This window comes from Electrophorus electricus, chromosome 11 (genome assembly GCF_013358815.1).
Source record: "Electrophorus electricus isolate fEleEle1 chromosome 11, fEleEle1.pri, whole genome shotgun sequence".
Classification (NCBI taxonomy): domain Eukaryota; kingdom Metazoa; phylum Chordata; class Actinopteri; order Gymnotiformes; family Gymnotidae; genus Electrophorus; species Electrophorus electricus.
The window spans coordinates 16,525,572-16,548,981 of NC_049545.1; the positions used below are offsets into that span (position 1 = coordinate 16,525,572).

General features: G+C 39.3%; 1 protein-coding gene and 1 long non-coding RNA gene across 4 annotated transcripts in view; both read right to left on the reverse strand.

Moving 5' to 3' along the window:
- Positions 1 to 10,722, reverse strand: part of mypn (myopalladin) — a 69,822-nt gene extending 59,100 nt beyond the window's left edge. For all 3 annotated transcript variants that reach the window (XM_035531413.1, XM_035531414.1, XM_035531416.1), the window contains exon 1: positions 10,502 to 10,722. The gene's annotated coding sequence lies outside the window, so the exon portion shown is untranslated. The remainder of the gene's footprint in view (positions 1 to 10,501) is intronic.
- Positions 10,723 to 21,745: 11,023 nt separating this feature from the next.
- LOC113568186 lies at positions 21,746 to 22,798 on the reverse strand. Its single transcript, XR_003409553.2, has 3 exons — positions 22,758 to 22,798; positions 22,378 to 22,518; positions 21,746 to 22,293 (listed from the first exon to the last, which is right to left on the reverse strand). It is a non-coding gene; the product is annotated as an uncharacterized LOC113568186 (long non-coding RNA).
- Positions 22,799 to 23,410: the final 612 nt, after the last annotated feature.

Below are 23,410 nucleotides of genomic sequence, written 5' to 3' on the forward strand. Positions count from 1 at the left end.
TGTTAGAGCTGGAAGTGGCTGTGCAGTCGTAGGTGTACAGTGAGTAGAGCAGGGGGCTTAGGACACAACCCTGAGGAGCTCCAGTGCTGAGGGTGAGGGTGGATGAGGCGCAGTTGCCCACCCGTACTGATTGTGGTCTGTCTGTTAGGAAGTTGGAGATCCAGTCGCACAGGGATGTCCAGGTAAGTCAGTGTAGTGTGGAGCAGATGTGCAATCGCATCGTCAGTGGAGCGGTTGTGGCGGTATGCAAACTGCAGTGGGTCCATGGAGGCTGGCAGTGAAGATGTGATGAAGTCTCTGACTAGCTTTTCAAAGCACTTCATCACGACTGATGTGAGGGCGACAGGGCGGTAGTCATTGAGGTCGGAGGGTCGAGGTTTCTTCGGGAGGGGGACGATGGTGGACCGCTTGAAGCTGGACGGGACAATACCGAGCGTCAGGGAGAGATTGAAGATGTCGGTGAATACCGGGGCTAGCTGATCTGCGCAGGCTTTGAGGACCCTCCCGCAGATACCGTCTGGTCCCATCGCCTTCCTGGTATTCACCCTTTTAAACACTCTCCTCACGTCACTCTCCGTGATGATGAGAGGGCGCTGTTCTATGGTGGGCCCCGCGCATGTGCCATTGGCTGCGCCGATAGTGCCATTGGCGCTGTTAGCACTAGCGCCGTTAGCATTTGTGCTGCTAGCATTAGCGCTGCTAGATGTAGCCTCGAAGCGAGCAAAGAATGTATTCAGCTCGTTCGCCAGAGACTCATCCGCACTCATCAGTCCGGAGGGTGGGCTCCTGTAGTCCGTGACCATCCGTAGTCCTTGCCACAGGGATCTAGAGCCACTCTGCTGGAACTGTGTCTCTAGTTTCTTCCCGTAGCGCCGCTTCGCCCCCCTCACCGCCCTGCGCACTCCGTATGCCGCGGACTTGTACTTGTCCATGTTCCCGCTGATGATCCCCGCATTGTAGGCAGCAGTTCGAGAGTTCAGAGCCTCGCGGATGGTTCTGTCCACCTAGGGCTTCTGGTTGGAAAACTTCTTGATGGTGATTCTTGGGATCGTGTCGTCCACCAGTTTCCCAAAAAATCCTACTACTGCCTCCGTAAACTCGCTGACATCATCAGTGCTGCGCCGGAACATGTCCCAGTCTGCGTCACCCAGAGCGTCCTGCAGAGCGGCCACCGATTGGTCTGTCCAGCGCGCGACCTCCCTCTGAACCGGAGCTTCCCGTTTCAGCCTTTCTTTATATTTTTGGTAGGAGGAAGATGGCGGCGTGGTCCGACTTACCAAACGGTGGATGAGCTAGTGCTTTGTAACTGTCCTTGTATGTGGTGTAGCAGTGGTCTAGTGTCCTATTTCCCCTGGTGGGGAAGGTTACGTGCTGGTAAAGGTTGGGCACTGCACGCTTGAGGTTAGCGCTGTTGAAATCCCCAACCACAATAAGTGCAGCGTCCTGGTGCTGTGTCTGAAACTGTGTGAGAGCCTCATGAAGTTCACACAGTGCAGTGTCCATGTTAGCCTGAGGTGGGATGTACACGGTGTTGATGATGACCGAAGTGAACTCCCGCGGAAGGTAGAAAGGACGAAGCTTGAAGGCGAGCAGCTCCAGGTTGGGTGAGCAGGAGCAAGCGAGAGTAACAACGTTGGCATTGTTGCACCAGCTGTTGTTTACCATCACACACACTCCGCCGCCTCTCGACTTCCCCGAACCTGCCGTCCTGTCCATGCGGTGAACCGAGAAGAACTCGGCCGGCTGGATAGCGTGGTTTGGTACCGCTGGGTTCAGCCACGACTCGGTGAAGCAGAGGAGATTGCAGTCCTGAATGTCCCTCTGGAACTTTATCCTGGCCTGGAGGTCATCTAGCTTGTTATCCAGAGACTGGACGTTGGCTAGCCGGATGCTAGGTAAGGGAGCTCGGTGTGCCCGAGCCCTCAGCCTGTTCCTGATGCCGGCTCGCTTCCCTCGCGGCCTTTTCCTCGTGCCGCGTCTTCTGTTTTCACTCAGGATCTCCGTCGGCCATCTTGGGTCCGGGGTTACAGACCGCTTGAGGTGAGTGCTATGTAGATTAAGAGAAATAAGGGCATCTCTGCTGTACGAGATACGTGCCGTGGTGTGTAGAGAAGGGCTGCGGAGAAGTCAGGGGTAGCGGGAAGAGCGAAAAGAACGAAAAAGATAGTGAAAAGAGCGAAAAAAGTGCCAGGTGTGGACGGAGCAGTCGTGACGGCAGCCGACCTCACCGGCGCCATCTCCGCCCCTCGTTTGATTTTCTACATCTGTCCCTCATTTAGTTGATTGTATTTAAACACTGCCTTGTTCCCTTAGTTTTTGCTGTTCATTTGAATGTGTTTTGTTCACTGAATGGTTGTATGTTTATTTCGTATGATTGTTTTGGTTTGTACTCTGTTTCCTAACCTTTGTGCTTCCTAGCCTTTGTTATAGCCTGCATCCCCGTTTGTCTTCGTGTGTAATTATTTTGTTTACTCATCTATCCCTGTGCTCTCCGTGTTGGCTCTTTGACCCTGGACTGCTTTAACGACTCTGATTTTGGATTTGCCCCTATTAAATCTCACTCTTCTCTGCACATACGTCTGCCTCCTTACCGCTCAACATTACATTAATAGAAACACAAATATACCAAGCTGTTGTACAATACTGTTTTGTACTCTGAATTATTATTGTCAAAATAAATGTAAACCTAATTACTACCTCAAAAAAAATCACTGTGCAAAAGACCTTGGGCAAGCTGCGCTTCCATCTCAGCAAACATGGTGATTTAGCAGAGCAGGGGAGAGATGCACAAGTGATCTTTTTGCCTGAGATAACATGTATGTCCATAATTAAATCTTCCAAAGTTCTCCCACTATGAAATTCTGTATCTCTGCAACCATGACGCCTGAGTTTTTGAGGTAAAACCAAAAGGACGTTCACCCTATCTTTCCATATCCTTTTCAGCACTGCAAGAAACAAAATACACAGGGGGGAAATTACCAAAGCACTTGTGGACACCAAGGAGCCAGGTTCTTGCTGTTGTGTTGTCTGTCCTGATGACATTTGATTTAAGCACTGGCTGAAATTATTACCTTTGTCAAGAATCTATGGCCTTTTTCAACACTGATTGGCTTTCCAGCACTCAAGTGTCACTTGGATGATTGTTTCCATCTCTCTGGAGATGGAGCATGTGAGATTTTTTGGCTGATTGAAAATATGGTACAATTAGCATAAATTATTTTTGCTTATGCAAACTGGACATGAATTATGTACAATAAATGTTAAAGAAATTACTTGCATTGCATCACTGTTTTAAATTTGCCAAAATACTCAACCAGGGCACCACCCTAATTTAGGAAAATTATACATTATCATTAAAGATTAATTAACAAATTTTTAGATTAGGGTTTGGGTTTTTTTTAAATAATAAATCTGTCTCACTCTAAGACATATGTCCTTACATGTATGCAGGGATATTAAACCCCTGGTTAGATGCACTTTCTCCAAACAACAGGTTTTTAATAATTAATGGAAGTTTATCAGCTCATAAAGTGGGCTAGGCATTACATGGCAGAAACATGGCTCAGGAATATTGGACTAACTAAATTAAACAAAATGAAAGTATAAAATGACAACAAAAAGAAACTAGTAAGCACACTAAAATAACCACAACCAGTAAATAGAACCAAAGAACTAAACTGGGACTCCTGAAATGAAAGGGAGGTCCTAGATACTAATCAGTGAACCAGGCTGGGTTTGTTTATCCACAGTAAAGTTATGTGGTCACAGATAATGAATTGACTTCTGAGAAGACCATGTAAATTGTCAGGATTTGCAAGCAGACACGACTTTGCAATAACAGATTGGGTGAACTGAGTTTATATAGTTGAACATATGGGGGATAACTAAGCACTGCTGAGGTTAATAGTTAGGTGATCTAGATCGAACTAGGGGTTTGTGGGCAGTATAGTTTGTTTGGCTGAGTCAGACTAGAAAACATGACATAGATGAAGTGAAGGTTCAGGTCACAGTCTCCTCTGCTTTGAATTGGATCATGCTGGAGAATTTTTGGAGCGCCAGGAGCAAGAGCTGGAGTGTGATTACAGTGGTTTCAAAAGCAATAGGACAACCTTCTATATGTCCTTAGAGGGAACTCAAGAACACCAACATGATCCACCATTTACCAACTCTTCAAGATTACTCCAACCTGTACTTCTAGAGAAAAACTAATTACTTTTACTGTGTCCTGAGTTTCAACTAAATCTTTTGAGGGGCATTAACAGGGGTGTTTGTTTAACTTGACTCATGCAAATCTAAATCATAAGCATTCATTTTTGGATTTCTACCCAATTCCCTGGGTTTACTAAAAATAAATGTAAATAAAAACACCTATGTATATATACCTATACATTTTCTTTAATAACCTGATACCTGAGGCATTGTAAATCTGGTTCCCAAAACATTAAAGGCATACTAATTCACCTGAGCATATCTATGATTAAAATAGTATTTCTCATGTAAAATAGTATTTCTCATGTTCATTAACTAGGCTCACGAGGGCACAACTTAATAACTGAGACTGTCATGACTGGCTATCCAGCGTCCCTGTCTCCATGGTTTCCCTGTCTCGTGTCTTTGTTTTTGCATTACTTCCTTGTTTTGGTTCCGTTCCTTAGTTTTGTTTTCTCCGCCCCTCGTTAGCTGCACCTGTGTCTAGTTAAGGCCTCGTTACGCTGCGTATGTAAACCCTGCCTTTTCGCCTGTGTTTTCCCAGTCGCTGTAATTCTAGCTTCCGTGTTTTAAGTTTAGTCTCTGTATGTGTGATTCTTAGCCTGTTTGTAATTCCTAGTTGTTCGTGTTTCCTAGCCTGTTTGTTATCGTGTGCTTTTGTTTCATTTAGTTGATTATATATTCCCGGAATCTTCGTACCAGCTCACTGACCCTGGATTTGCCCTTAATAAATCTCACGCTTCTCCACACATGCACCCACCCCCTTACTGCTCAACGTTACAGAGACACTTTCATTAAACTGGCTTATGTATGATTACTGGGGTTTTTTGTATTGACATGACAGCATAAGAAAAAAAAAAACAATTGAGAAGAGAAACATCATAAATTTATAAAGAGATAGAATCCAGATAATAATGTAATGGTTATACTAATTAGTTATACTAATTATTCAGGAATATGAGTAATAGTTGTCACTATGCATATTGAACCAAACTTCATATTGAGACAATTCATATGTATACATATATTTTGCATCAGTCTGATTGCAGGCACAAAGGTTAATTTGAGAAATTTAGACAGTAAAAAGATGATCTTGGGACTTCTACATTAGCTAGTTTCCATGATCATGCATAATCAGTCAACGTGTGGCTTCATGAATCGTGCTCTGGCATGAAACATTTCTTCAACACAAAAATGTCTGACATTTAGCTACATAACCATACATGAATCTTAACCATAGTTTCCATATTCAATTTATTTGCATTAGTAATAATTTTAATAATTGCCTATTATTTTTGTGTTAGCTAATTACAGGATATAATTAATATTAATTTAATATAACAGAACCATCAATTTCAGATAGACGTGTCAGATGGTTAAGGATATTGGAATGTGTGATCTTGTAACCACAATGATGCCAAGATTCCCAATTGCAAAACAGCAAGTTATATAGTGTGAAAAGTACAGCAATCTGATTACTTTGAAATTCATGTAGTGTGTCCGTGGCATAAACAGCTTGGTGAGGTCATTGCTATTTACAGCTGCCTGTATTTTCATCAGGCAAAAATAAAAATGAAATGGTCAGAAATTGTGTATATTTATGAAACATAAAATGATAAGATAGTTTTACAAATAATTTACTGCTTTCTGGAGGCTTGCATAGTTGACCATGGGTGCACAGCATCTATGACACCTATTTCACACAAGTTAGCGCTACCAGTAAACTATCCAGCTAACCAATTTCATGTCATCATTGCTAATGTAATGGTAATATATTGCGGCAATCCAGAGTGAAAACATAGTACCAAATAGTACAATATTATAATATGTAATCTTTTATATATAATGTTTTCTCAAAATAAATTCCAAAACAATTCTGTATAAAACTCATTAAAGTTAGGGTGTTTCATGTCCACTTTAAGTCTACAGTATTTACTCTTTCAGTCCATCCATAATACATTAATGCTTATAGTAGGCAACATTTAAACAGGTAAACACATGTTTATTTATTTTAACACACATGTATTTATGTTTTAACCCATGGCACATAGAAAAATGTTCACTTAGAAAAATAATTGCTATACTGCTATTAAAACATTTTTCTAGGTGTTAACTGGCCTAAAGCGATCCAAATTCTCCATATTACAGGACCTGTTTACAGAGGAGGACATTGACATTGTTAAATGGACAAATGGAATACTATCTCCTACAGAAATGGCAAGAAAGGAAATGCAAGTATACAGAAAGATGCCAACCCTACTGACTTAAAGTTATCCTGTAGCTTGGAGGTGGGAAAATAAAGTGTTGCCAATGTTGTCAGACTTTGCACTGAAGTATCCATGTACACTGACTTCTTATTCACCAGAATCCATCTTCTCCTAAATAAGTTATACTATCAGTCATCAGAATTTTAGAATGCAATATTGTAATCAATTCCCAATTATCTAATAATACCCAGAAATGTAATAAATGCTTGCACTTAACTCAGTCAGAAATGGAATAAAAACCAATAATGTAATAATTTCCCTAATAATGTAATACAATTATTGGGAATGTACTGTTTTCATGAGTTCCCTTTGTGTTAATATATTACTTAATATATTCAGTGACTCCAGTGAGTAGCTCTGTGTTTTATTTGTTTTTCCATATTTGTATAGGCAACAAACAAATTTGTATACTGGTGCGGAAGTTTTGCCAAATATCAGGCAGTACATGCAACATTGCTCCTGATTTTTCATGTGTTTTTGGACATTTTACTCAGAGGGCACATCCCTGTTCAGCAAACACAGATGCAGGCGGACACACAGACATGGACAGCATGCAGGAGCACTCATTAAACTACAACAGCACGGATTACGTACATCACTGCCCAGCATCCATATGGTGAACCTTCGCTCTTTAGGGAACAAAGGGGATGAGCTTTCACTGCTTAACAGAACAAACAAGGACTTTTCTCACTCCACTGTGCTGTGCTTAACCGAGACCTGGCTGAGTGGGATTATTCTGGACAGTGTGCTCCAGCTCCACAGTTTTCATATTCACAGATCACACCATGCTATAGAGATCTTAGGAAAAACAAAGGCCCCTCTAACAACTGCCTACTCCATCTTCTCCCAACATACAGGCAGAAACTCAAATGCACCAAACCTATTGTCAGTACTATGAAGAGGCAGACTAATGAGGCTAAAGATTTATGAGACTGGGGTGTGTTTGATGATGCTACAAGCAGCCTGGATGAATACACTGACACTGTGACATCCTACAACAGCTTTTGAGAGGACGTCTGTGCTCCCACCAGGACTCACATTAAATACAATAATGACAAGCCCTAGTTTAATGCCAAGCTGTTGCAACTTCATGGACCCCTCAGTCAACTTCCTTTTCAGATCAGTCATCAGTCATCAGTCTCGTACGTGACGGTGATGAGTCCGCTTACCGAAGGGTGGTGTACCAGGTTGTTCTCTGGAGCATCCACAATAACAATGGATGTGACAGTGGACTTCAGAAGAAGTTCCCCAACCCTGCCAACACTCACCATCCTTGACAGAACTTTGTCGGCAGTGGAATCCTTCAAGTTCCTTGGTATTACAATCACCAAAGACCTCAAGTGGGACAGCAACATCAGCTCCATCATCAAGAGAACCCAGCAGAGGATGTACTTCCTGGATCAGTTGAGGTTGAATCAGCTGAGTTCAACCTGTCCCAGGAGCTGATGGACCAGTTCTATGCTATCAACATAGAATCTGTCATCACCACATCCATTATAGTGTGGGGCAGCTCAGCCACCAAGCATGAAATCCATAGACTGCAGTGCATTATCAGGTCTGCAGAGAAGACTATTGATGTTAAGCTGTTGACACTGATAGACCTGCTCACTTCCAGAATCAAGAGGCAGGTGAAGAAAATCACAGCAGACCCATCACACCCAGGCCATCACCTGTTCCAGTGCCTACAATTTAGTTAAATGAGGATCACAACAACCCATCTACAGAGAAGCTTTTTTCCATATGCCATCAAATTCATGAACAGTTGAACACCACAATGCATATAAACTCCCCATAATATATATAATCACCACATCTTAACATTTTATCTTGATCTTGTCATAGTACTTCACATTGCACATTCTGCACATTTCTCCTCTACCTTTTACCTGCAAATGTACTTATTTATTTTACTTTATTACTCTACAACTTAATTTCCCAACCACTTCACTCAACACTCAACATTTGATGCATATGTAAGGTTCACAAGTATGACTGTGTGTGTATGCGTGTGTATGTGTGTGCATGTGAGTGTGGTGGAAACGTCTCTTGTTCTGTGTACAAGCAACTATGTGGGGTGAGCTACTGTAACCAAGAACAAATTCCTTGTATGAGTGAGCATACTTGGCCAATACAGCCTGATTCTGATTCTGATTATAGAATGGCTTTTCTTTTCTTAGGCACAGACCACAGCAAAATAAACTTCTTTATCATTTAATATCATTAAAATCTTTGAGTGTTGCTCTAGTGACAATTCTAAAATTCTGCACGTTCTAACAGACTGCAATGGAATAGTCCTTGTTTTGTTTTTTTTTGTTTTTTTAGTTGCACATTGTCTTATCTAGATAGAACACTGACACTTAAAAATCTAACTAAATGTCCTGCTAGCCAGTTTACTAATAAATCATTAACTGGGTTTGAGTGTTAAAATATTAATGGGAATTAGGTGAACACAGTATTGCCCCTTCTGATAGGTTTGACTTACACTGTAGCTGGACTTGGCTGCATTAGTGATTGTGGAAGTGGGGTGTTTGTTGTGATTATTTACTCACACCATGGCCGACTTGAAGAAAGTAGAGGATAAAAAAAGAAATCATTAGCCTTTGGGGAAATTGTTATATATTTTGTTCAAGGTTAAAAGCAGAGGCATTCAAAATTTAACAGCAGCAGTGCCACATTGATTTCATATGGGGAAATGTCTTGAATTAATAACCAGTGGTGACAAAATATCCCCTGCCTTGATTATTTGAACTAACTGAGGATCATTTCAGAGTCTTTTCAGTCCTTTAAATTCAGAGTTCATTTCCAACAGTTCTCCAGCCTGTCTGAAAGTATTTTATGGTTGACAGTGTTGAAGGTAGCACTGAGAACAGTGCTGATATTTCACCTGAATCATTATATTTTCAGTGTTTGATTGAAAGATATGATTTGCACTGTGATATTATAAGACAGGAGTGATGAGCTCAAAAAGCATTTTATTTGAAAAGGGCAAAACAAAGAAAAAGCAAGCCTTCGGTGAAGAATGCAGCAAGCTTAGCAAAGTTTCTAACCGGCAATTAGGGCTCATCAATGCAAAGTATGCTCAGGCACCTATGTTAACTCAGTTAACAAGAGTTTTCCTGTTCATATTTTGTAACTTCTTGAACTGACCCCATGATTGAAAACCTCAAACTGCTTGAACATTTACCTTTTGAACTTTCCATGCCCTAATCAGAAACAATGATTTATTTTAAGTTGCGAAGACACCTTAATGAGATACACCCAACCTATCCTAGTTATTTTGTGTATATATTGATGCATCTCCACTAATGTTCTGAACATGTTTCATGCTGTCCACTTAATTGGTAATGTTACTGTAGTTTGTAAATTCTCCCACATTGATACCATTTGGCAAACCCCTGACAGATTTAATTCCTTAAAATGGTTGGGTCTGATTAAGATAAACAAGATACTGATACTGTGTCTCTCATTTCTCTGCTGAAAGCACCAAAAGATATTTTAACCAGTGCACAGATTGTGAGCAGCTCTCACCAGTGTCACACTGTTGTTACTGAATCCAGAAATTAGATAGGCGTGCAGATGGTACTGACACTCAAATAAGAGCAATTATTGGAGGGAGTAATGCCCTTCCACCTGACCTGTGTAGGCAGCTGCTGTGTACACAAACACTCAACCACCCCACCCTCGTCATTGCTAATTATAGTAAAGGGTTATTTTAGTCCTAAAAAGCAAGGAAAATCTAACATCTCGACACAGACAGAAAATCACAATTAACAAATAATTCAGTGTCATCAAGATTATGCTATTTCACATCTGTCACTGCATTTTCATAGGTAATCTAGGTAACTGAAGACAACACCAATTTGACACATCCTGGGCCAATACTTCAACAGATCTTCCAAATGTCATACTGTTGAATGTGGCAAGTCAAATGCACAAGTAATCTAGTACATCTTAAGATGTGTGTATAATACATGCCAGGCAAAATGAAATGTACTGAATTGTCACCAATTAATAGCAAGTCTTACCTTCAATTTCACCTTGTGCTGGTCCAACACCAAATGATCTTGCTCTGTACTTGACAAGTTTCACAAAAACAAAGTCCAGCTATCCAGAAATCACCACAAGTAAAATGCTGAACACCAACATCTTAAGATCACTTTCTACTTGGTGCACAGTTGACTTTGTAATTTACAAGAAGAATATGGATACATGAGGAGTAGAAGTAAACAGCCTGTCATCAGTCAAACATTTGTCTGTGCAGTAGGGCCAGGTTATTTTTGGGCCATCACAGACCATGTGCCAGGGAAACAGCATCTCATTGGACAGGGTGAATTCTTCGCAAAGAGACTCCAGTCTAGATAACATGGTTACAGTGAAAAACATATGCAGAGTAACCCATTCTCATTCCCAACCTCTCATGTGGTAAAGCAGAACACTTTGGCATTAGTCTATATAAATTTATACCTCCTACATATTTCATATCAATCCAGTCTCACTCCTGTTTATTGTACAGCCAAGTAAATGAGAGAGTATATTTTGTGACTTAGTCACATATAGGTGTTATGCAACAAGGTTATTTACTTCTCAGAAATCTTGTGTTGGAATGACAACCTGTGTTATATCAACTGTATCACACCTTATGGGACACAAATATTTCCTAAGGTTTTGCCACAGGGCCAAGAATTAAGGTTGTCCATCCACATATTTTCTGGAAACAGATTGTTTTATTTAAATAAACTCAATATAGATTACCATGGTTACTACAGAATCCCACAGTCAGAGTCTTGACAGTTTCTGGTGTTCACACAAGTGCCAAGCAGCAAACCAAAATCCCATGAGAACATGCCACTATGCTTCTATGCTTTATTTTATCCAAGATACTTCATGTTGGATTTAACCTTTATATGGGCCATTCTACCAAATTAAAGTCAGAAACGTTTTGAAGTGTAACAGCAGTGTGAAAACAAACGAGTGACAAGTTTCACAAAAACATAAACAACCAGATATACAAAACATCTGGAATAGAACAGACTAACAGCCTAAAAGGGAAGAATTACAGCTAGGCAGCTGAATGAAACTAAAGTCAAAGGAATGACTAACGCAAGAATACAGGCAATGCATAAACCTAAGACAAACAATCGTGACAAAGAGTTGCAGAGATAATTTTTTTTTAAATAAGACGAAGGGAACACCGGACTATACTTGCGCAGAGAAATTGGAACGCGAAAATAGAACTGTCATCACGAGAGAGTATTACCAGCAAACAAGAGAAGCGAAAGCATGGCTTAAATAGGAAAACTAACGACAAACAAGCAACATCTGGCGCTAAAGCGGAGGAGACAGGGAACCATAGCAACAGAGTTAGTTCCTCCCAACTTCCATTTTCCATGTTTTCCCTGTCGTGTGTATTTTAGTTCCATGCCGTAGTTTCGTTTTTCCGCCCATCGTTTGATTGCGCACACCTGTCCCTGGTTTCTACCTTAAGTTCATGTATTTAAACACTGTTTGAGGCCATGTGTGCGTGCGTGCTCGTTCGTTCGTTCTCTGTCTTGTGTTTGGTTGTATGGCTGAAATTATTATGGCGCCCCATTAAAGCTTTAGGAGCTTCTTCCTGATTGTGTCGAAAGAGATTCGATGCATTGGAGCATTGAAATCCGACATCAGAGAAGAGTGACATCTGTTGGCCATAAAAAAAATGACTGCAGATAAACACTGCGAAAGCGTGTTAATGCTGTGTGGCTTTACAGTTCAACTCGTGTCTGTTCAATCATGTTTAATTATTAAAATGCTGCAATAAATGCTTGAATGTTGTCATTATTGATTGTAGAATGTATAATGTCTACGGAGAATAAATATCAGTATATTAGCAACAAAGTAACCACTCATCTGTGAATCATGATTTTATAGGGAATAAAAAAATCTTCTACAAAGTTTGAAAATATGACCTGAGGAAACATTTTACTGGGGTATATTGAGTGTGCTTGTGGTTAACTGGGAACAGAACGTAGTACAGAAGAGGAGTTAGTGTTCAGTTCAATAAATTGAGCCCAAACGAACAGTTATGCTGACAAATTATTATTTAAGAATAAAAGTTTCTCCACAGTGTTGGGTTTAAGTCTGTTTCACGATTTCACCAGTATGTGGTGCTGATGTGCTCTCATGTTTAGCAGGAAGGTGTCTCAGCATTGAGGACATGTTGTTATTAAAGGACAACTCCTGGGAACGCTGCCGACATCGCACCTTTAAAAATACGACATTTAATTAGAATAAGACTCTTATTGTGTTATTTTATATAAACCATAAAGATACATTATATTTAGTACTTACCTTATTTCTAGATATCTTATTTTAAAAATTTCCCATGCTTTGGAACGCTTATTTTATGTAGAAGTTTCCATTTTCAAATGACTCTGCCACAGAAAAGAAGCTCAGCATTTTACTGTCCCTTAAATAGTCATTGAGATATGGGATAGCGCCAAAATTTTGAACCAGTCCCGCCCATTTCCGGTGGTTCACTGTCGTTTTCGAAGCTTCAAACGTCGTAGTCACGTAAGGGTAAGTGAATCAATACAAGCTCCGGTACACTGTGTCGAATCAGCAAGTGTTGGAAAAGTGACACGAGTTTCGGTATTAAACGTCCCATCCCTGTTTTGTGATTCTAGCCGTTTGTTTTTCCTTATCTCCGTGTGTTTTTTTCTCCTGTTTGCTTTCGCGTACTTTTGTTTTTGGTTCATCATGCATCTCCGTACTCTCCGTATTGGCTCTATAACCATGGACTACTTCAACGACTATGAATATGGATTTGCCCCTAACAAATCTCGCTCTTCTCCGCACATGCGTCCGCTTCCTTACCGCTCACCGTTATACAGAGAGGAACAGGAAAACACGGAAGTAAGGTAGTCAAGGATACGGGGACGCTCCGGTACGTGAGCGTGACACAATGATTGGCAAAATTATATTCATATATAAATCATATTCTCTCAACCTTTTTGTTTACTTTTAAATCATTACTTAATTATTGAGACATTAAACATAGATGTTGCGTTGATGAATTAAATTACATTTAATTTTTAACAGCGTAACACTAGTTCCTATCACCTGTATCCTTTTATTTTATATATGGGACAAATGTTACTTTTCAACTGTAAGTGAAGTAAACAACAGTTTGGTCATACATCTTACTACAGATGTTTCAAATAATAACTCATTGGATTTCTGCTTAAAAAAAACTCAATTATATTGATAATTAAGCCTAAGGTTTCTGAACACATAAATGCATAAATTAAACTCATGCATCCTCAAAATGTCTCTAACAAGATGTCCACTGTGTACCAGATATTGCCTTCTATTCTGGTCCCCAAAAAAAGGTTTTGCCCAATGTTGACTGACCTCCAGTGCACCTGCAGACAGATTAGGCATAAAATAAAAGGACATGGGGCATCACATGGTGGGTATTGCTGGTATTGAAACCTAACAACAACAAAAAAACAATTAAATAAAGTGTAAATCAATGGGAATGGATATCAGAATGGAGGATGGCCGAGTAAAAATAGAATGTAATGTAATTGAATATTAAAATATGTAATGTGACAATACACCACTTTCTGATAAGGTTTTCACTAACATCAACTAGAAATAGTCCCTTCACACCCAAACCTTGATGTGGGTTGGCTCTCTTTTTCTGGGAATGATAGTTTAGGTGTTCTTACATCTCTTCCAGGCTGTGCTCTGTAAAAGCAGCTAACCACTCTATAATGGACTGTGCTGGCGATAGTACAGATAACTTGATGAATAATCAGTTTACCTTTGATGGAAGGCATCTCTGTTCTTCTACATAGATAAGCTTGAGGAGATGAGAGAGGAAGGAGTGTGTCATAGAGAGCTTTTGCTGTAGGCATGTCAGTACCCCAGCAACCTGTGAATCTGCAGTTCACTTAATGGTGGCTCCAACACCATCGGCAGGCCCTTTGCTACAACCAACTTCCAGGAAACTCCAGTTTACAGCAGTAAATCCCATTTGAAAAGCAAAGGTGCTCATGAAATAAAAGTTCATTCCTCGATATTGCATTTTACATCCATCACTTATGAAGAGCTTCTGTATTCTGGGATGGCTCTCCTTCAGCAACTGAAAAAGTGGTTCAAGTTGAACCCATTTGGCAGGAAGATCATGGCAGGAAGATCAAGGAAGGTGATAAAGCACAGTATGTCATTGTACCATCTGTGGTGTACACACAGCATTGTACAGAGTTACCTGTAGCTTCATCTTCTTTCAGAGATCTGTGCAAGGAGTGTAGCTGTCTGTATTGATGATGAATGTTGAAGAGGTGCTTGCACACTTTGTCTTTCATTTCTTTTTCAAAATCTTCCAAAAGGTGCTCTGGGTGCCCATCACATCTTTCTTTAACCGTTGTTGTCATGGCGATCTTTTCTCTTTCCCCATCCTTTTTTTCAGTTTTCTTTTTTGTGACTCAGTTGTACTAGCAAGTGATTCCTGTGCTTGATAGACTTTTTATGTGTGTGAGTGAATTGTTCCTACATGACAGTCTAGCCTGCGTGTCACAGTACAACGCATCTGCCACTTTGCTCAAGCTCTGCGAGTTAATAAAGCCAAGCTGCTTGAGCCTGTCTGCTTTTATGTGGGTATTGTCATGCAATTTGCAGGAACATGTCTCGCTGTTATTGATGTTTGGAGAAACAATCCAAAATAGTGTTGCCCTGCAGAAAAGTGAATAAGAAAGTTTCATATGAGGCATCTCCAGAATTAGTTTCTGATGCAAATTAAACATTGTGTCAAAGAGGAATCTCTTGTTTCTTCTTTCTGAATTTTGTAATTGTCTTGTTCTTTCCTGCTGATGAACGACTATTTGGATTTCAACACTCAGTCATTTATTTAGCCTTCTGTCCTTTCAAGTAGTATCATAACACAAATATACAGAAAATAATGTCACACAACACAACCAATATGTCAGTCTTAAAAACGTTCATAAGCAGGGAATAGCAAGCAAGGTAAACCAGGGTGAGGCTTAGCAGAGACTCCTTGGAGACTGGACTCACCCAAAGGTCCCTCTTGGTAGATCAGAAAATGATGTTCTTAAATCCCGCAGCAAATTCTATCACTAGTCAGTATTACTCCAGGGTAAGGAAGGATATAATACACCTCCAGGTATGTTTCCACTGAGTGAAAGTGGCGGGAGAAGATGTGAACGGTTTCCCAAGTGAAATCCCATGACCTGCTACTTTCGTGTGCCCAAAAAAGTTCTCTCCCTGGTTCCTGGGATTCCGTATTTCACAGTCAATCCATTCACAATCGTCCTCCCCATTAGTCGCCCTCTCCATCAGTCCCAACTAGTCTTCTGCTCAGAAAGGGGATGAACCCTGAACTTGTGTACCACACACCCTCCTCATGGGGTATGCACACAACAAAAACACGGAAAAAAAGGGAAAAAGTTGATACACATGTAAATATATATATATTTTTTGTGATTATATACAATTTTCATACATACATGAAATTACTTTATATATCTGCTTGTACTCTACTTTCATTGTAGGAGTCAGCATCTGAAAGTTTGGAATATTGTCAGTTATGAAATATGCAGCAACATAATCTTCCATGTCTTTTTGAAATGGGCAATGACTGATCTTTCTTAATATGGCTGCTGTAACAAGGTTCACACTCAGTGAGATCATTAATAACAACGAAGCTCTCTTTAAAGCTCTCTTAAAATATTAAATATGTGTGATGCTAGTGTTATATTAGACATTTTCAGTAAAAAAGTACTGAAATACAACTCCCCAAAACCCAAACAAAATTAGTCCCAGCTGAGAGGACTGTGGATGGTCATAATATTCCGATTAGCATGCATGACTGACAGCCTGCAGTCAAAGGTTCAAAATCGCTTCTCAAGCATAGCTAATATAATAGTGAATAGGAATCACACAACCATGCCGTAGAAAGAATCTATCGATAAGGGGTTTGTTAGTAAATCTGAAGCTCTGTCACCTGACAAGCCTTGGAATTGTAGGGGTTTTTTTTTTTACATGATAAAAACAAAACATTAGGCCTGCAAAAAATTGTACAAAACATTGCATGGACCACAGCAAAATAACTTACCCTTACACTTTATGTCAGTGGAGTTTATTCTAATACCTGTTCTGATATGTTTAGAATTCATTTTTGTTTCTATAAGGTTGGTGAAGGTAATGCTCAGATAAGCTTTACTCAACCTTCACCATCCATTTTAGATCGGAAAGGGAAAAATTCTAGCAAAAAATAATTGGTGATTTATTGGGTGATTTATTGTGTGGCCAGAAGAGAAGGATTATCCTAAATTTAAAAAAAATAAAAAGTTGCATGCAAATCCAGGTGTACAATTTAAAGAGTGCTCACAGAGCATTGTGAGCAGACAAGATAAATGTGGTAGATAACTAATATACTACTCTCTCGTGTTTTAGCATACTGATAGTATTATTTGGATTCAGTCCAGAAAGCCCCAGGACCATTTTATCTACATTTCAGAAAATAATGGTGGTCCTCATGAAACTGAGATGTAATTTTCCAGAGCAGAACTTGGCTTATAGATTCCATATTTCACAGTCAACTGTATTGAACACATTTCTTACAGTGATACAGGTTATGTATAACAACTGAAACAATTCATGTTCTGACTAGACAGAATAGAACTTTACACATCAATGCCAGTGGTTTTCAGAACACATTTTCAATCTATAAGGATTGTGATAATACTCTCTTTTGAGATACTTTTTAAGCATTGGCAATTTAACACTCATAGAGTTAATTTAGACTCTGTGAGGAGTAAAATTTTAACACTGTTTAATACTAACCATAGTTACATTTTCTTAACACTGGTGTACAGGGTTACAAATGAACTCTCACAGTGTAATTTCTTAATACTTAAGGGGTTTCCTCAATATTCACACTATTTTGCACGGTGTGCAATACTGCAATTAATTCTAAAATTACTAGAAAATGAATTGCATACTGTTTTTTGTTGCTTTTGCATATCTTTTTTCATACATGTGCACCACTTTCAGTGAATCATTCAAATCACATTCACTGGTCAGATTTCAAAATGTAACAATAAGTCACTATGTATGCTCTGTAATCATTCTCATTAGAATATTATCATTAGATATAATTAGATCATTAGATCTCAACATTAGATTTCATTCTCATTAGAATAATTCTTTAAGGCTTTGAAATAAGTGGTCTACACAGAAGGAATCATTTGTCTCCACAATACAGAATGCATTAAAGTGTGTCATAATACATGTTCTTTATATTACAGATCTTTTGGAACTCCAAGAGATCATGTCATGGTCCATTGCATATGAACAAATTAACCTGGTACTCAATACCATAATTTCTGACCCACTGCTCCATGTTACAGAAAATTGATCATTTGTAATAAAGTTCCAATGCCAATTGAAGTTGATGATGTTTTACTAGATTATGAGATTTCTGAAATTTTTCTTAGACATTTTGAAAACATGTTTAGCCTTGAACCTCATACATGAAATGTGGATAAGAGTGCCTTTAAAAAAAAAAAAAAAAACCTCATAGGTAGTGTACCATTAAGTAGTACTTGGGGATATACCTTTTGTCAAGAAACATGGACTTAAGTATCTTATAGTGATCACAGAGCTTATGTTTCATGTAACATATCCCATCAGTTATGACTTGGGAAAACACTATGTTTACTATTTGTATCAAAAAGAGGTTCCAATGATTGTCATCCATTTCAACATCACCATCAAATATAAGGGAAGTGTTGCATAGAATACATTATGACTAGATAATGTTCAAACCCAAGTGTTTATCATCTATTTGTAACCTACTTGTTTTTATGCTCTGTGTAACCATAATTAAAGCTCTGTATTCTGCCATACATTGCGTTAATAGAGATATAGCCCTTTAATGAAAAAGCAACTTAAATTCATACCGTACAACATCATCTACCAAATTGTGCTTTGTCTAAAACATAGTAGTCAGAGTTATTAAAATACTGTAAAGAACTGAATACACACTTTTTAACACTAAATACTGAATGTAGGATTTTCAGTTAGTGCCTTACGGTATGAAGGTCTTTAGGACACCATATTAGACCAGGATGATCCCCAGTAAATACAAACTGTACTACTTCATTACTAGTCAAACAAAACTGACAGAAATTTGTTCCACTAAAAATTCCACATAACCTAACCAGCCATATAATGCAGAATTATCTGGATATCTGCATTACTGATGGTCTTTCAAAAGAAGGAAGCTACATTGCTTTTGTTTTCCGTTTGTTTGGGTTTTTTCTGTCACATTTTCAATGTAGAACAAAGCTGCAAGATGTATATTCATTAGCACAGATTTACACATAGGTGGAATTTTTTTCTTTTTTTCAAAAAACTATGACTAAGTTTGTGGACCTCCCTTTTCGACCCTAAAGGGTTATCAGTTTCAAAATCTGTAGAAAATACCTCGGCTGTGGGAATAGGGAATGATTTTGGAAATATGCACCAATATTAATGTCTAATATTAATGTAAATGCCCTTATCACTCAATTTGTCCTGTAAGAAGCTCTGATTTCTTTTTGAAAATGTATTTGAGAGTACCCAGAATGGACACATACATATACTTGTCTGTTACAAGGAACTGGCTGAATATACCTGTAGTTCTACCTCTACATACATTCATTCTCACTTCAAGGACATGTTTCAACTATTTCCCATCTTTCATCATAATATTTATGTTTCTTTGCCTGTGTGTTTAATGCTGAAAAAGGATTGTCCAATTGATTAATACAGTATTCTATTTTTTTTTATAGAATTCTGAATCCTTAGCTTCAGGAGAAAGGTTTTGAAAACTTTCATGTTTGGCTCTGAACATCATAAAATCTTCCACTGAACTAACTATGGTTGGACAGTGCTGTCAGAGAGATGTTTGCAAATGTGTAACAACAGAACCTCAGTTGTTCATAAGAGTTGTATGAAGGAACAGTTTGCAAAGCAGCAAAAAAAGTTAAACATACTGGTTGATCACTTGATCACTTGAAAATTCCACTTCACATTCACTTTGTGTAGTATCTTGTGTAGTGGGCCAGTACCCACATTGGAATCTAAGGTTTGTCAGTGAACAATGCTGAGATGCTTTCTGAAGCCACCATAAGTAAAAAAAAATTAATGAATTAATTTTAAAAAAGAACATCCTTTCCACAGTTCAGATTTCAGATGCAACTTTTTGCCAGCATATAAATGATGGTGAAATTTTAATTGCTGACAAAGAAGTGAACAATTTTTGTGGTACACTTTGCAGACAAAACATGAACATTATTCAACTAAAAGCAGTCAGTTCAATCATCATGCTACAACAACTATGCTCTCTCAGATTAACATGTAGGCTTTCCTTTGCAGTTCCAATACACCGCAGTTTGCATTAATGCATAGAAATTGCATAGAGGTTCATCATAGGAGAGAATGAAGATGTAGTGAGCTTTAAACGGCTCATCAAAAGCACCCACCAATGTCTGACCCTTGCATGGATCAGCCTTCTAGTCGAAAATGTAGAACTTTTGATTTCATTCTTTTGCTCACTGATGCAGAGGAGGATGGGCTGCCTTGCATCCGCTCTCTTAAGGAAGGTAATGAGACTGGCTTCTTCCTGTAGGTTACCATGGAGGATGCAATATTAAAGGCTAGTTAAAGCAGAGCTTTATCGATTCTGTTCCTTTTTAAAATGATCTGTATACAGGCTTCTACAAAGGATTCTGGGTAGGTTTCATCAAACCTCTGTGTAAAGCATATCATCTCTACACCAGGTAGAGGAAGATACTTAAAAACAATCCCATCTTGAAGATGAATTCATTTTTTTTAAAAAAGACTAAAGTATTCTCCTTGGACTGTAATGGTACCAAGCTCCAACTGGTATAGGTATTGAATATCAATTTACATATATTGAATAATGTATGGTTTGGATATAATGGATTTGGATTTCAAACTCTAGTAGGTAAATGAATGTAGGGCAATTATATGATCAATGTTGGAAACTGTCATGGTTGGCCGGTCCACCACCAGGAGGCACATGCCCACGTCAGACGAGGGCTGTACCGTTTGTCTACCTTGTTCCCAATCATCTGAGTACTGATTGGAGACACCTGCTCCTCATCACTTGTCTCCCTATTTATACACCCACAGGTCCAAAAGAACAATTCTGCACATTAGCGGCCAAGAGGACTACGGTGATCCCTCAGTACTTCTCACCTCGACTCTCAAAGCCTCTCAGTGGATTACTTTATCACATACCTTGATTGTGATGGAAAATAAAGAGCACGTTAGTTCAACTTTGCCTCTTGCTTCTTCTGTGCCATCAGCATTACAGAAACTGTATAAAACTTGAGTTCTTTGTATGATTGCCAGACATTCTCTGGAGGATGCTTCAATAATGTTTGTTAATGTTGACCTGCAATAAAGAACGGGATGAGCTATTCTCTGCAACTAATTCTCAAGTGTGAATATTTATGCTTGAATAAAATAGAAATTATGCCAGCATATACAGGAATTTGGGAATGGCATAACATTTAAACATATCATTATACAAATCAATGATCCCTCATCACAACACAAAACAAAATCAGATCATATATACTGTTCCAACCACTAAATGAGCAGCAAATCAAAAATATGGTGTGCACAAGACAAAAGCCAAGATAATATTTATATATATTTGCCTCTTGATGTTGGCGGAAGCAGATGCAGCAACAGAACTGCAGACATATCACTGTCCCATGATAGATTATATACAGTATATTTTTGGTTTGACAAAAGCATTTGGAACACTAATTAAATAATCTGTGAATACAAAACTTATTAACCCTATCCTCAGGTTGAAGTTTGATTGCTGACAGCAGTTCCTCAAGCTTAACATCCAGGATAGAAAATTATGCATCCTTATCATGAACCAGCTTCTGCCCAAGATGAAAAGTTGCTCTCCTTTTCTCTTTGATAACAAACTCATCCGTTTGTTGAGTTTGTTAGGGTCTCATTGTAGATAAAGATACCTTGCACTCATCACCAAAAAATCTGTTCACAACTTCTTGTCTTTTTTGGGGCCGTCCTGATGAACAGGCCTGGAATGATTCCAGGAGCCAACAGTGCTGATGAACAGGCCTGGAATGATTCTAGGAGCAAACAACTGTCTTAATTCTCCATACTAGGAATCCAGTCCCCATTTAAAAAAAAAAAAAAAACACTGCAGGGATGTTTCAGTCAAAACACAAAAGGAACAGAATTTATATAATATGACAAATACAAAGAGCATGTTGCTATTACATTTAAATACTCTCAATTAATTAAATATCCTCTTGCATGTGTTTTTCATGGTTGGTAGAAGTGTAGTATGGAAGACAGTTACTAGCACCAGTTTTGGTCTTCACATAATATAAGCATAGGTTAATTTTTAGAGTACAGAGCTTGGATTTATGGAAATAGGGTCACAATTGCCAGCGCATAATTGGTTTGCATAACTGATTGTAGAAAACCAAACAAATAAACTAACAAAAAAAATTATTAGTAATTATATGTATGAACTGGAATATGTGGAAGATACCCAGGTGCTTGTGCAGTCTCTTGTAATATTAAAGCTAAACTACTTCAACTTGCTACTTGCTGGTCTTCCTTTAAGAGCCATCAGGCCTCTACTTGTCCAGAATGTAGCAGCATGAGTAGTCTTCAATCCTCTGAAGTTCACACATACTCCGCTGCTGCGTTCCCTTCACTGGCTTCCAGTAGTTGCCCACATCAGATTTAAAACCTTGAAGTTCACATACAAAGGCATAAATGGACCAGCCCATGATACATTGATACATGATTTCAAAAGTGAAAGTCCAATCCATACCTCAAGTACTTTGAACCTCGATTACAGCTCAGCTTGACACACCATGCTTCAAGTCTAATGAAAGACAAGCAACTAGATTCTCTGTCCTGGTTCCCCAATTGTAGAATGAACCATCTCTAAGCAGAGCCAGTCACACCAAGCCTGGAAAGAACAGAGAGAAGAATGTTGTGGTTCACTGTGTCAAAGGCTGCTGAAAGGTCTAGAAGAATCAAAACAGATGACTGTTTGGCAGCTTTAGCGGCATCGCTATGAGGGCCGTTTCTGTAGAATGTGCCGGTTTGTAGCCAGACTGATTGGGATCATGCAGCTGGTTCTGGGTGATAAAAAGGACAATTGACTGCTCGTTCGAGGGCTTTTGAGAGGAAAGAGAGAAGTGATACCGGTCTGTAGTTGGTAACGCTGGAGCTGTCAAGTGTGGCCTTCTTGAGGATTGGTACCACCCTGGCGGTTTTGAATGCAGTAGGCACGTATCCAGAAGATAAGGAGTTGTTGATGATGATAGGGATGAAAGGAAGCAGATCTCTTGCGATTGTCTGTAACAGAGCAAAAAGAATTGGATCCAGCGGACATGTAGTCAGATTGCTGGAAGTCAGGAGTTGAAGGATTTCATCTGTGGAGAGAGGAGAAAAATAAGTCAGAGAGTTGGATGTTGGGGAATACACGTTGGTTGGAGGGGTGGGAACAGAGGAAAAGGACTGGCGGATTGCTGCAACCTTCTCCTCAAAGAAGGTGATAAAATCCTCTGGAGTAAGAGATGAGGAAGGAGGGGGAGGGGAGGACTAAGGAGAGAAGAAAAAATAGTGCAGAGCTTACGTGGATCAGATGCTGATGATTTGAATTTCTCTCTTCAGTAGGATGGCTTTACAGATCTTACTTCCAATGAGAACTTGGAAAGGTGAGACTTGTATGAGCTGAGGTCTGAATCTAGGTGAGATTTCCTCCACCGCCTCTCTGCAGTCCTTAGTTCTCTCCTGTGGCAGCGAAGTGTTTCTGTTAGCCAGGGGGCAGGTGCAGAGCAGGTCTAGAGGAGAGA